The 14,996-nt window shown below is 47.4% G+C and overlaps 1 protein-coding gene and 1 long non-coding RNA gene across 4 annotated transcripts in view; one reads left to right on the plus strand and one right to left on the minus strand.

Moving 5' to 3' along the window:
- The window catches only part of PDLIM2 (PDZ and LIM domain 2), a 61,295-nt gene that overhangs the window by 3,203 nt on the left and 43,096 nt on the right, over positions 1-14,996 (plus strand). Inside the window, exon 1 of one of the 3 annotated variants that reach the window (XM_081843941.1) lies at positions 14,132-14,253. The exons of the other annotated variants lie outside the window; for them this stretch is intronic. The gene's annotated coding sequence lies outside the window, so the exon portion shown is untranslated. Of the gene's footprint in view, positions 1-14,131; positions 14,254-14,996 lie in introns of those variants that run through there. 3 annotated transcript variants of the gene reach the window in all.
- LOC309331632 lies at positions 3,824-14,029 on the minus strand. Its single transcript, XR_014151918.1, has 3 exons — positions 13,915-14,029; positions 12,473-12,649; positions 3,824-4,186 (listed from the first exon to the last, which is right to left on the minus strand). It is a non-coding gene; the product is annotated as an uncharacterized lncRNA (long non-coding RNA).

Consider the following 14,996-nt stretch of genomic DNA (forward strand, 5'->3'; position numbering starts at 1 on the left):
TTGTATTTCATATATAATGTAATATTTAGGGTTGTAGTCGATGCTAGTCCTACTCAAAGTAGACTTACTGAACTTAATGGGCATGACTCAGGACAGTATTCAAATTGTGCGTTCCATCCGCACAAGGATTTCTGCTTGTGTGACAGAACTTCACCCTTGCTCCTTGTCCTACATTCTTCCCAGATCAGCTCCAAAGGGTTGGGGGAATGAATCTCTAGAACAGGCATAGGCAAACTCTGCCCTCCAGATGTTTTGGGACTTCAACTCCCATCATCCCTGACCACTGGTCCTGTTAGCTAGGGATGATGGGAGTTGAAGTCCCAAAACATCTGGAGGGCCAAGTTGGTCTATACCTGGAAGGAAAGTTGGACTAGATGACCCTTGGGTCCCATTCAGCGCTAAGATTCTATGTTGCACATGTGGGAATCCTTGCACTGGCGGAACATGGGCACTTAGGCTTGTGTCCAGTGTAGCACTAACAGGTTTCGCTATGCTTTGAACTGAGTTGGATGCAACTCTTAGTTCAGAGAATATGCATGGCCCTCAGGCCTCCCCTTGAGCTATTCAGGATCTGCTCCCCCCACCCCCCCAGGGTGTGTTTTGGAGGAAGCTGCTCTCCAGACAATGGGGGAAGCTTTTACTTTGGATCAGCTGCCAAGTGCTGATCCACCCCAATATTTGATCCAGTCCAATAGGGAAAGCAGCAACCTCCTAATCCTGCTGCAATTACACATAAAGCCAAGGTTTGGGGCTGGGCTGCTGTAAACCCAGTTCTTCCTTCTTTCCTTCCAGATGAGGTGTTAACTGTTTGCTCATATATCCATTGCTATTTCTCAGTTTATTACCAAGGTAGATCTGGCCCTAAGTTTGGTCCTATCCAGGCTGCATTAATGTGGGTCATCAGGAGTGTTGTGTTAGCATTTCCTCACTTTGCTGTTGAGCGGAGTTCAGGATTTCATGGTGGACTAGTCTCCTGAGAAGCTATGTGGGTGAACAGAGGCTGGTGTGACTCTGCTGATTCTCTCAAGTGAGCTGAGAGTGTCAGAGGGAAAGTTTTGCCTTTCCTTGGGACGCTCGGGCTCAACTGGAGGCTGTTGCTGCATGCCTTAAAATAGCCAGTATTATAAGGTAGGAGCAAGTCTCTCACAAATAAAACTCCACTTGCCATTTGATCACTGTTGTTCTTTCATCTGGTCTCTTTTTATCACTGTTAAATCTAATGGCTAACATGGTTCAGTTCAGCTTTTTTTGTTTTAGCCATTTCAAAAGGCCATGAAAAACTTAAATCATCAAAAGATGAGTTGTTGTTGCCATCCATCTGTCTCGGCAGACAATGGAGTGTGCCTCTAGGGGTGAAGTCAAACTGCTAGAGAATCACAGCACCTGCTGTGGCTGCAGAGACCAGGAACTCCCAACTGCTGCTTGCCTCCCACATTGTTTTTGCTGCACTAGCAGCATCAGAGTGACTTCTCTGGGGCGCAAGCCTGGGCCGTGTGTCTGGAGGTCCTGGGCTGCCCAGATAACAAGACTCCCCTCTTTCTCGGCCTCACTGATGGGGTCCAAAGGAAAGCAGAGCAAGACGTTTAGCATCAGCTTAGCTGAAGGAGTTGCTGGAAGGAGATGTACAAGGTGCCACCCAACTGTCTTCAGGACTCCACTCCGGATTTGTGTAGCCTTTTCTTCTCTTGCATGATTTCCCGCAAGGCAGCAGGCATGGATTTTTCCTCTGTGTGTGTTTTCCCCCAAAGACTTTCTCACGAATGAGTATAGCTTAACTTAATGTAACTTTAAAGAAATCTAGAGTTCTTCTGTGATCTAGTTGATAGCATTCCATACTCTGATGTCAGCATGTTATAGACAAAGTATCCTGCAGGCTCTCCGCCTAGTCACAAAACCTATGTGGCCAGAGTTCCTGAATGGGTGCAGAGCCTACGGCTGTTTGCACTAAGGCTCCCCTTTCAAGCAGCGGTGGAGAACCAATCCTCCAGGCTACATGGCTGCTCGACACCACTTCTTTGGAACATTCTGCTTTGCATGCAGAAGGTCCCAGGTCCAGTCCTCCAGTATTTCCAGGTAGGACTGGGAGGGTTCCCTACACCTGGAAAGCTGCTGCCAGTCAGTGTAGGCACAACTGAGGTGGATGGGCCAGTGCTCTGACTCCCTAGAAGGCAGCTTCCTATGTTCCTAGATGTTGTTGCATTGGAACTCCCTTCACCTCTGACAGCTGGCCATGCCAGGGGCTCTTGGAAGTCCAAGGACACCTGGAGGGCCATCCGTTTCCTGTCCCTACTTTAAAGCATTGCACTTAATGTGCAGACAATGGGATGTGTGGCCAGCAGTGGGGGCAGAGCTCAGTCGCACTGTCCTCTCCATGCCTTAGAGGTACACAAGGAAGGGGAATTTGACCGCTGTTAGTGAGCAACAGGGAAATAACACGGCTTGCAGGCTTCCCTCTCACACTAAGTAAAAGGGCGATGGATAGTTTTTAAGACTATAAGAAGAGTCTGCAAGAGCTGGCCAGCGGCGCATCTAGTCCAGAATCCCCTTCTCACTGTGACCAACCAGGTGCCTGTGGGAGGAAAGCAAGCAGGACCTGAACGCAACTCTCGTGAACTGGTATTTGGAGGCATCCCACCTCTGGCAGGGGAAGAAGAACATGACCCTAGCCTTATCCTCCATGATTTTTGTCTAATCTACTGTTTAAACCAACCAAGCTACAACTGTTTTTAGGGTACCTTGAAAAACACACCCCTACTTATGGTGGTCACATTTATGAATGAATCTTTTCCTCATTGCATGGTGACTTAGGGCACACAGTGGCAAATTCCAAGTTGAGCAATTGTAGTAATGGATATGGTGCTCTTGTGCAACATGTCCCCCCCCCAAACCAGAGTTTCTGTGGTGAGGAAAGTGATGAGGAAATGCCCTGGAAAGTGTGAGATAACAGTTGCTTGACACCTAACCCCATGTAACCTCCCCACCAACAAATCAGAGTGACTGCTCAGTGGACAGGCAATGCCATATATCCTCCCTACAACCTTTGTGCAAACAAATCAGAATAAATGCTCAATAACAAGGCTGCCTGCAGTGACATCAGATGCTGCTCCCTCCTTAAATCTCAGCAGTGCTGGCTTGCACTCGTTGGGACTGGCTGGCCAGAAGGCAGAGAGACCAGCAGCTGGTGAAGCCAGAGCCAATGACTGGCTTGTTTTGTCTCTTTCCTCTGCCCTGCCAGCTCTAAAAAGGCAAACTTCCCCATATCTTTTGAGGAAATTGTGTGGATCTTTCTTCTGGGCTGGGGAACTGCCTGTCTGTCTCCCGTTCCTCCACCTTAATATTGGGATTTTTTTTTAAAGCAAAGAATGTGCCAGAATCTCCCAGTCCTTCTTCCTAAGACAATGTTCTCCCTTTCTCTGATATCTCATAATTTCCCACACTGGTCTGGTTCATTTACTACATCCATGTCCCTCTGTTCCCCCAAAGGGCTCAAAATGTCATTCACGGGCCTCCCCACTTCTTCCCAGGGGCAGACTTTGGTAATATGGTGCCCTGAGCAAGGATTTGGCACCCCCGAACTTTGAGTAAAATATAATATAGGTTGCAGCATTATTATTATTATAAATATAGGTTGCAGCATTGTTGTTGTTGTTGTTGTTGTTAATTCACCCTCTTGGCTTGGCACCCTGTGCTGCCCCTTCCTCTGTATTTGATCCTCACAGCAACCCTGTGAGGTGAGGTAGGTTAGGCTAAGATAGACTGACTGGCCCAAGGTTGCCCAGGGAGCTTCATGGCTGAGTGAGGATTCAACCCCTGGCTCCCAGGTCCTAGTCTGACACTCTAACCACTCCACCACACTTGCTGTCAGTTGATCTTGGCAGGATAGTTCCGGCTCCCAGGATGAGCTACAGATCTGTTACCAGTTTTTCAGCTACTGCGAAAGGGTCCCACCTGAGGGACCTACCTGTTTTGGGGACGTGTGGGATATGGGGCTTCCAAACGTTTTTAATGGGCCGTGAGCGGCCCTCCCGCCTCTGTCTGGCCTCCTCCAGATCACTCAGCTCCCGGGCCTTGCTCCCTTCTTCTCCAGCTCTTTTGCCTGGCTGGGATGTGTCATGGAGCTGTAGTAATGGCTGTTGCCTGCCTGAAGGGAGAGATGTAGGAGCAGAAACGGTTGACCTTTGTGTAACTGAAACGACATAAAGATGGGAGTCACATCCGCTGCCCCACCCAGGGAGATGCCTATGAAGAAATGCAGCCTTCAGGCTGACAATGCCCCCCCCCCCCCGCCACTCCTTTCAATGTCATATTTAGGGTTTCAACCGCCTTGACCGGTTGAGGAAGCCCATTAAGATGGACACATTTCTATTTTTTGTTTTGAAGAATTTATAAACTGCTTGATTAAAAACAAACCAACCCCTAAGTAGTGCGCATAAAACAATTAATAATATACAAATAAAACCAGCAAAGTTTTAAATATTCAAAACTAATTTTATGTCTGGATAGGCATGCTGAATGGTTTTTTTAAAAGCAGTTTTCTGAAGCAGTACAAGGCGAGTTTCTGCCTAGTGTTTATAGGCAGGGAGTTCCAAAGCACAGGTAGCTGCCACAAAACAAGACAGACACGCAGATGCAGAACAAATATCATGTCGCGCTTGTAAAAGTGCACAATCTGCAGATCAAAGCGGTTGAATGGGTTTGTAGCAGGCAAGGTCCCAAGCTGTTAAGGGCTTTATATACTGATAATAAGACCGTGAATTTTGTCTGGTAGCAAATCAGCAGCCAGTGCAGATCTTTGAGCAGAGGCATCATGTGCTAGCAGGATCTCACTCTTGTTAGCAAGATGGTCACACACTGTGTTTTAACATAGGGAGCTGCAACAGGTGAGTTCTGGTTGAGCCATCTGTCACTCATCCTTCCACTCATCCTTCAGGCAGCAGACACCTGAAAACATTTAAAGTGGTGCCTGCATGTTATTTATTTTATTTTTATGCGTAATCTGCCCTTCAACCTGAAGGTTCCCAGGGCAGTTACAACATTTGATTAAAATATAATACAAAAGACATAGCTTTCAAAAACCACAGAATCAATAAACATCCTCTACTTCCTAACACAATCATAGAATACCACAGTAAGGCAGCAGCAAAGGAATCAGTCCTTAAACCAGCTAGGTCCATTGTTGTTGTTGTTTAGTTATTTAGTCGTGTCCGGCTCTTCGTGACCCCCTGGACCAGAGCACGCCAGGCACTCCTGTCTTCCACTGCCTCCCGCCTTCCACTGCCTCCCGCAGTTTGGACAGACTCATGCTGGTCGCTTCGAGAACACTGTCCAACCATCTCGTCCTCGGTCGTCCCCTTCTCCTTGTGCCCTCCATCTTTCCCAACATCAGGGTCTTTTCCAGGGAGTCTTCTCTTCTCATGAGGCGGCCAAAGTATTGGAGCCTCAGCTTCACGATCTGTCCTTCCAGTGAGCACTCAGGGCTGATTACCTTAAGAATGGATAGGTTTGATCTTCTTGCAGTCCATGGGACTCTCAAGAGTCTCCTCCAGCACCATAATTCAAAAGCATCAATTCTTCGGTGATCAGCCTTCTTTATTGTCCAGCTCTCACTTCCATACATCACTACTGGGAAAACCACAGCTTTAACTATACGGACCTTTGTTGGCAAGGTGATGTCTCTACTTTTTAAGATGCTGTCTAGGTTTGTCATTGCTTTTCTCCCAAGAAGCTAGGTCCATAGGTCTGAACAAAAAAGTACGTCTTAGATGTCTACAGCTGCTACTGGGGTGGAACAGATGTGTATTTCCAGTGGCAAGGAGTTCCACATTTTTCTCATCTGTGGGGCCATGATGAAGGAGGCTCTGTCTTGTATATCATTCACTTTAAAAAAACAACTATTTTTTTTTTACAAAAAACAGTTGCAAAACTTGCTGTAGGGATCCAAGAAGGGAAGGATGTGCAAAAGATAATAGCACACAACAAAATAGTGTAACACCAATATAAAATACAATGATTTCACATATAGCCAAAAGAACCAGCTGTCTACTGGACCTGCAGACCAATCTGGGATTACCTGGATTAAAGCAAGAAGGGTTTTGCATGTGCCAAAAGCACACAATTGTTGGACTCTCCCTCACCCCATCAAAAGATTTAGTGGAAGAAAATCTCTCCCCATCCCAGCTAAGGACAGGCTATTGGTGTTCCTCACTAGGAGTGGGGAGTAGTTTCCTACTGGCACAAAAACATGTACCAGGAAATTCTTCCCCTGAAGACTTTATTTGTGTGTCAGAGGTTTGGGGGCTCTTTTCATGGGCTGTTAATGGTAAAGGTGGAAAGTAACTGCCACATGGACAAGGTGGACTTCAGGCAATTTCTCTCAATGCCTCTCCCTTAATGCCCCCTGTTCTTGGCTTGGCTAGTCCTGGGCTGTGTACACACCATACATTTAAATTGCTTTTTATCCCAAAGAATCATGGGAGCTGTAGTTTGTTAAGTGGTGGGTAGACTACAGATCCCAGGATTCTTTGGGAGAAGTCATGTGCTTTAAATGTTATTAGGCCTGGCTTTGCTTAACTTTTTCAGGATTCCTTCATTTCTTCTACATCTTTTAGAGAGCTTTTGGAGTCTTCTACCAAAGTCCTATTCAGATCTACTTGCTTAGCTTGCAGAGTCTGGTGCTGCCTAGCCATTTACTAGGGTGGCCAGGTGCCCCATATTACAGAGGGGAGTCCTCTGTTTCCAAGGGCTCTCAAAGGTTAGTCCTCTGTTTGAAGGTGGCCTCTATTTCAGGGGTGGAAAACTATGGCTCTCCAAGCTGCATCTCCCATCACCTGACCATTGGCTGATGGGAGTTGTCGTTCAGCAGCATCTAGAGCAGTGTTTCCCAAAGTGGGTGATACCCCACCCCCGGGAGGCATTGGCATGATCCAGGGGCAGAGTAGCCTGAGGGGCAATGGGGGAGGCATTGAATAAAAATAAGGGAGCAGTGGAAGAGAGAATAAAATTTTGAAAAACCATTTGTACGTGTCTCATCTGTTGTGTAATGATGCTTACCTTCTGATCGGGCGCCGTTGCAGGACAGCAATAACGCCTCCCCTTTTTGTCTATCATCGGGAAAATCTATGCAAAATTTTTGCTGTCTAAGCTGTCCCATTGGGCATACGACTCAAACTTGATTGGCCATGAGCAAGCGGGCTTTAGGAACAATTATTCGACCACTGACCATATGGTAATTATGTATCATCTTGCCAGAAAATATTCTGCCCCGAGTCGGGGGCGCCTATGTGTTGCTTTCATAGACTTAAAGGCCGCCTTCGACAGTATCCCAAGAAACTGTCTATGGAAGAAATTAGAGAGATGGGGCATAGATAGAAGGCTGTTATGGCTTATAACCCAATTACACCACGGGTCATCGGCTAGAGTGAGACTTACACCGGCGGGAAACCTATCCAATGAGGTCCCAATAAATAGAGGAGTGCGCCAAGGCTGCATTTTGGCCCCACTCCTCTTCAACTTGTTTATTAGCGACATGAAGCTCTTTCTGAGTGAGTCTCAAGCCAACATTCATGCCCCCCGCCTAGCTGATTTTCGCTGCCCTCTGCTCTTATATGCTGACGATGCAGCGATCCTTTCCTACTCTAGAGTCGGTTTATGCAGAGCTCTAAAGATTTTTGCGGCTTACTGCAAACTCAACCACCTGACAATTAATCATGGAAAATCAAAAGTACTGGTCTTTACCAGGTCTCGGAAAACTTACAGCTGGAAGTTAGATGGAGTCCAATTAGAACAGGTTTTCAAATTTAAATACCTGGGAGTCTTTTTTCACTATAACCTAAGCTGGAAGCCACAGATACAGTATTTACTGAACAAAGGGAAAACAATACTTTACACTCTACTCCAATTTTTTGCGGTCGACGGAGCCTCCCACATCCCTTCTGCATTGAAGGTGTACCACGCAAAAGTGGTTTCCACCCTCTGTTATGCTGCCCCGCTCTGGGCCCCAGGGTCCAATTTAACATCGCTGGGGACATTGCAGAATCAGTTTCTCCGTCGCCTCCTGAAACTCCCCATGTGTGTGAGCAATGCAGCCATACATCTGGAGTTAAGGATTGCATCATTGGAGACGGTCATCTGGAAGCGAGTCTTTGGCTATTGGCTATCCAGCTGGCATTGGCTTCCCGACCATTACCTCTTTCAGTGCCTCTGGCGGGATGACTTTGTTAACCCGTGGGTAGGAAAAATCCATGCCAAACTTTTGAGCATCGGAATTTCTCCAGCGGACTCCTTAAAGATGAACCTACGCTCAGCCAAAAGCCTTATCGAGCAAAGATTAGCAGACATTGAAAATCAACACAACCTCTCCAGGGGTGGGGGTGTCTGCTCCCCCAGGTATCACGGAATAACCCCACCACTTGGCCTTCCATCATACATGTCATCTCTTTCATCTGCACCACACCGACTTGCATTTATTCGTGCAAGGTTCAATGTTTTTCCATCGAACCTGCTGAGCCACAGATTTTCCAAGGGTTTGGTGTCTCCGCTATGCGAGTGTGACGGGAAAACAGTTGAATCTCTTCCTCATATAATGTTCAACTGTCCCTTACATAGCATAGCTAGGACTAAATTCCTGGGTCCTGCTTTACTGCGCTTGGTTGGCAGGCCTGTTGAGTCACATGCCGCACTGCTCTTGCAGGATACAGATCCTTCTGTAACTCTGCAGGTGGCGAGATTCCTGAATGCGGTTATCTCACACACAAAAACCACCAAAAAACAACAACAACAACAACAAAAACTAATCGGACAGTCATGATGAGAGTGCATGACGGATCTCGTCTCCAGTTCTCCTTTTTCTCTGAACCGTCCCTTGGATCTTTCCGGGCCCCAAGCTGTTATTTGTCACTGCTCAATGACCCACCCTTGCATCGTGGTGTTCCCCTTCTGTTGTTAGATGTATTGGTTTTTATGCTTCTGTGCTTTTATGTTTGTACATATTTTATGGGCTAATAGCCGTAAAATAAATAAATCTCAAACGCCTCCCCTGGATCCGGTGGTTGTGCTGGAGGCGAGGGGTCTTCCTGGGCTTGGGGGAACCCTTTTTGGCTCCACACAGGCCCAGGAAGTGGATTGCAGCTTGCCTGCTTATTTGGCCAATGTTGTAGGAACATAAAAGAACACAAATTTGCCACTGCATCTTTCTGTTTTCTTAAAGAAGGTAGATTTCCAGGGGGCACTGAGTAATTCTTTTTCTGAAAAGGGGCTCTACACCAAATAAGGTTGGGAACCTCTGATCTGGAGGGTCTTGGGTTCTCCATCCCTGCTCTGTTAGAATGGCAGTCTGGTTTAAAGATAAAAGGACTATTAGAAGAAGGAGTATCAGCCTTGACGTTTCCATCAACAAGTGGACTGTGACAGGCCTGCTTAAGTCACAGCCTCTTCCTTGTGTGCTGAGTTATGTTTGCATTCAGTGCAGATAAACTAGGGCATGTCCACTTATGGTTTTCCCCCTGTGATGCATTTTTCTTTCTTTTGTGATGTATAAATGGCCATCCTACCATTTGCTGGGCCCCCGTCTTTGGCTTTTAAGTGTCACTGAGCAGATATGAGTGCAGTAGGGTTGTTATTCCTGAACTATGCAAGGAACAAATGCCACCCCAGATATTAATAAACTCCCTGGCTCCCACCACCACCTCAGACACTATGTAGAGATTAGGGAATGGGGGAGAAATTTGATTCCTTTTGCATTTAATGGTGACTCTACATAATTCCATAGCTGTCAACCGTTCCTTATTTGGCGGGAAAGTCCCTTATCCCAGCGCCATGTCCCGCTGCTGTCCCTTATTGATGATGTCCCTTAAATTTCCCGGGTTTCAAAGGAAGCAGCTCCTCTCCCTCCCTCCCTGCCAGCCAGGGAGGAGGGAGGCTCCAACTGTGTTGCTTGGCTGCCCGGACCGCCCCCCTCCGGCCTCCTCTCACCAGCCTCGGCCCCCGGGAGCCCCTCCCCACCGGGACTGGCGGGAGCCTAGGGCTCTTCCGCCGCCATCCTCCTTGCGGCCGCCGAACTGAGCATCTCTGCCTTGGGCCTCCCCTCTGCCTGGTGCCACCGCTCCCACTAGGCCATACTGCGGCTGTGCCGCCGAAGGACCCGGATGAGATGGGCAGCCTGGCATGGCCTATGAATTGCTGAGGAGCCTTGAGAGGAGAGCGAGGGCAACCATGGAGAAAGCAGTTCAGATAGAGGAGGAGGAGGAGGCAGGTGTTCCAAGGGCTAACCATAGAGGGGGAAAGCGGAGGAAGGACCGCAAGCGCTTCTCCCATAGATTTGTAGTGGTAGACTAGCATAGATGGTCTGAGCTGCGGGTTTACTTCGGGGGCTATTTCCCCCCCCCTCCTCCAGCCCCGCCTGATGGAACTGAGAGCTGCAGATGGAGCACGAGATAAAAGATACAGAACTGCAGCAGCATCTTCGTAGCTTGGACTTCGTTTTGCGCCAAAAGTGGTTGCTGCTTGGAGTTATTTAATTGCAGTGTTTCATCAGCTGGTGTCTTGAGCAGCAACCTCTGGAAACGAAGGGCTAAAAACTGGTGCTGCTCTCCAAAATTATCTGGTCCCTTTTCACTTCGTATTTCAGTTGGTTGACTAAAATCCCTTATTTTGGCTGCTGATCCCTTATTTTCGAGGCTGCTGGTCCCTTATTTTCAAATCTGTAAGTTGACAGCTATGCATAATCCACACTTTCTGAAACAATACATGAACCAAAAGGCAGTCAGCCTTCTCTGAATCTTGCAATGCCATTTTCCAGCCACGTAATGTTGTGTATGCTAAGGTAAAGTGTGCATTAAAATGCATGCATTGATGAAAGTAACATTGATGATGTAATGCAGAAATTCATTACATTAGAGAAAATGTTATTTACCAAAGTGTATAAATTATGCAAAATTGCATACAAAAATGTGTATGTTGGAAATTCACAGGAAAAGGCTGATGAGGACTTAAAAAACAAATGATGCAGAAATGCAGAGAACTGAACATAAGATTGAAAAAATGAGAAATTGACAGAGACGGCAACTGATTGATTCACCCACCCCTTGTGGAGACTTGGTTCATTGCGGTCTTAGCCCCTGGGCCGTTGCCAGCAAGGTCCATCTGCCCCCCCCCCCCGCATAAACAAGCCGTGGCATGCTCAGGGAGGTGTCAGCCCAGCATCCTCTCCTGGGAGGTTGTGCTTCGCTGCAAACTTCCCAGCCTCAGCTGCAAAATATATGAATCAGGTCTTGTGGCTGTGAACTTCCTGCCTGGTTCTCCGGGTGCTTTTGCTTGTCTTCTGCCTCCCCACCAAAGCCTCCTGGGCCAGCACTGCTCTCCCCCTTCCTGCTTCTTGATGAGAAGGAAGCAATATGGTGTGGCCTACGGCACCAAATGTCTGGCGCTGACAATTGCTTGCATTTCTGGGGACCTCCCTTCCTCTCCTAGATCTAGGAGCCACTCCCACCCTGTAATGAGCCCTCTTCTTGCTCCTCAAGGCAAAGTGACCTCCCGCTTTTTTGCTATCTCTCAATTGTTGCTCCATAGTGGTGGCAGTTAAGGGACGCGGGTGGTGCTGTGGGTTACCGTTAAACCACAGAACCTAGGACTTGCCAATCAGAAGGTCGGCGGTTCGAATCCCCATGACGGGGTGAGCTCCCGTTGCTCAGTCCCTGCTCCTGCCAACCTAGCAGTTCGAAAGCACATCAAAGTGCAAGTAGATAAATAGGTACCGCTCCAGCGGGAAGGTAAACGGCGTTTCCGTGCACTGCTCTGGTTCACCAGAAGCGGCTTAGTCATGCTGGCCACATGACCCGGAAGCTGTACGCCGGCTCCCTCGGCCAATAAAGTGAGATGAGCGCCGCAACCCCAGAGTCGGCCATGACTGGACCTAATGGTCAGGGATCCCTTTACCTAGCGGTGGCACTTATGCCCATTTTCTGCCTCATTCTAGCTGATACACACACACTGCCATTGCTGCTTCTCCATCCCTTGTTGTTGTTGTTTAGTTGTTTAGTCGTGTCCGACTCTTCGTGACCCCCTGGACCAGAGCACTCCTGGCACTCCTGTCTTCCACTGCCTCCCGCAGTATGGACAGACTCATGGTAGTAGCTTCGAGAACACTGTCCAACCATCTCGTCCTCGGTCGTCCCCTTCTCCTTGTGCCCTCCATCTTTCCCAACATCAGGGTCTTTTCCAGGGAGTCTTCTCTTCTCATGAGGTGGCCAAAGTATTGGAGCCTCAGCTTCACGATCTGTCCTTCCAGTGAGCACTCAGGGCTGATTTCCTTAAGAATGGATACGTTTGATCTTCTTGCAGTCCATGGGACTCCCAAGAGTCTCCTCCAGCACCATAATTCAAAAGCATCAATTCTTTGGCGATCAGCCTTCTTTATGGTCCAGCTCTCACTTCCATTCATCACTACAGGGAAAACCACAGCTTTAACTATACGGACCTTTGTCGACGAGGTAATGTCTCTGCCTTTTGAGATGCTGTCTAGATTTGTCATCAGTTTCTCCCAAGAAGCAGGCATCTTTAATTTCGTGACTGCTGTCACCATCTGCAGTGATCATGGACTTCTCCATCCCTGGAAGTCCATATACCTTCAAGCAGCAGGTCACAATCTGGCTGGCTGTCTTTGGAAGACTTGTGGCCAAATTGGAAGTTGCATGGAAGTTATGGAAGGAAAACCATGTTGCAGTAGGATGTTTTCCCCTCTGTGGCTTCAGGAAGAGGAGATTAGCATTTGGGAGTTGTGGGAATGTCAGAGAATTCTGTAAAAAAAGGTGACTGAATTTATGGGACTGGCAGAGATGACCGGCAGAATCCGTGATCAGAGGAGAGAGACAGTGGAAGAGGATTGGAAAAAATTTAAACTATATCTTAAGAACTGTTGCAAAATTTCGGACTGATAAAATGTTAAGGGTTAAGAAATAAAGAACTATAGCTGTAAATATTTAAGTTAAGAAAATTTTGAGGGAAATTAATATTGAAAAGGAATGAAGGATTGCTAAAAACTTTTGAAACAGGGGTGCAGTGAAGGGGAGGCATGGGGAAGTCATGTGTTGTTTATTTGTGTGTTTTTTGTTTTATGAAAATTAATAAAAATTATTTTTTTTTAAAAAAAGAGAGAATTCTGTAAAAAAGAGACATGGGAGTGGAATTGCAGTGTTGATGCTCTTGCAAGGTACACACACCAGAGGGTACATTGCCAAACATGGAGCTCTGCATGACATCTGGTGTGGACCTTGGGCTATGTGGGGAGCTGAAGCAGGGCTAGAGGGCCTCTTGGGACTGGTTCACATGTGTGAACCAATCTGGACAACCTAAATATCAGAAGAGCATTTATTTCATTAGTCTACAGAGCATAACATGCATGCTCATCACTTGATCGCAAGTGGTCACTTGCATGTGAGAACAGGCTCTTGCTTGCTCCATCTCGCATGGCCGTCTTCCCAGCAGGCCAAGCATCATACAGCTGTGCTGGCAGGAGTTCAAAGTAAGTGTAGCTCAAAACATCTGGAGGGCACCTGGTTGGGGAAGACTGCTCTAGAGAAATCTAGCAGTGAAAATGAAGGCATGCAGCAACATATTTTATTGGGCTCCACATACTCAGCCTAGATGTGTGCTGCTGGGAATATGCTACTGTTATTACATATTTAGCAGTTATGGTTGTAATTATTTTAATTAATAGCCATTCCAGGTTAGCCCTTTCTAGTCGGCTTTGCTGTCACATTCTTTGTCATAAAAATCTAGGGTCACCATTGCTCACTTTGTTGCAGTTGGGATTCCAGGTTAGGAGAAAACATGCCCAAGCAAAGCACAGGCAATAAACCATCAACCTGACTGTGAGGGACAGAGCAAAAGAAAAGTTGGATTTATAACTTTTATTATCACCTGGAGAGCATCACTGCAGCTGCTGTTACTGCTCCTCCAGGTGTCTGACATGGTTAGATCTGCAACTTGCTCTGCGCCCTTCTCTGCTTAGAGCTCCTTTCCTTGTCAGGCACTTGCGGTTGGCAAGGAGGAACCTGCAGGCGGGGAGGGGGGGGCGGAAGTGAGGTCTGTGACAGGAAGGCAAATGTCGGTCACATCATGTGGTCTAGGAAGGAACCAACTGTTTTTCAGTCTTCAAGTTCCCCTTCTGGAGGGTGACTGTGCAGGAGAGGAACAGGGCTTTGGGGTGTGCTGGATCTTTGGAGACAATTGCTGCAACTCAGTTTGGGGGTTGTAGAGGTAGGTCCAGGATTTGAGGTCTCCTGAACAGAGCCAGGGCTGCAATTGCTTGGAGAATTGTGTGGTTTGGGGGTTCTAGCCCTGACAGAAAAATTGGGAAGCCCACTTCTAGGGTCCTTGAGTTGACATTATGGACTGTGTTTCTCTGTGAGGGAAATTGCAAGGTGCTGGAGAAGCCATTTTATTTAAAAAAATTCTCAGAAAATAATATCTGAGGTAGAGGTATCTGAGGTATTTTGGGGGGAGGATTCCAGCTGAACTGTTGGAGAATTTCACCAGTGCCCTGGAGAATATTCGGTTAAATCCCCTTCCTGTGTGTAATTTCAGCCCCCATGAACAGAGTGGAGAACTTAGGGAACAACTGTGGATGGAATTTTATTATTCAAATGTAATTGACGGCAGCAGTGGGCTTGTCCCCTACTCCTTCCAGTCTTCTCCTCCTCCAGTGAGAAGGCCCATTGCTTCCTTCATCTACCTGTATGACCACCAACAATATACAGGTGCCCTCCCACTTACTTGGGCCCCCACATGCATAAATGAAAATTGTGTAAGTGGGGGAGCACCCTCTAAAAAGCTTCTAAACGCCCGTTTTTTCCTGCTCCCACTCTCCACACAACTTTTTCTTTAACTAGAGTTGAAGCTCTGGGGCCACCTGGAGGCTGGAGGATGTGTGGAAAGGTGTCTGCTGCTGCTTCTGCTGCTGCTGCTGCTGCCCCACCGCATGGATCGGCTGCTAGGCAGGG

This window comes from Podarcis erhardii (assembly GCF_964252035.2).
Source record: "Podarcis erhardii genome assembly, chromosome: 16".
Classification (NCBI taxonomy): domain Eukaryota; kingdom Metazoa; phylum Chordata; class Lepidosauria; order Squamata; family Lacertidae; genus Podarcis; species Podarcis erhardii.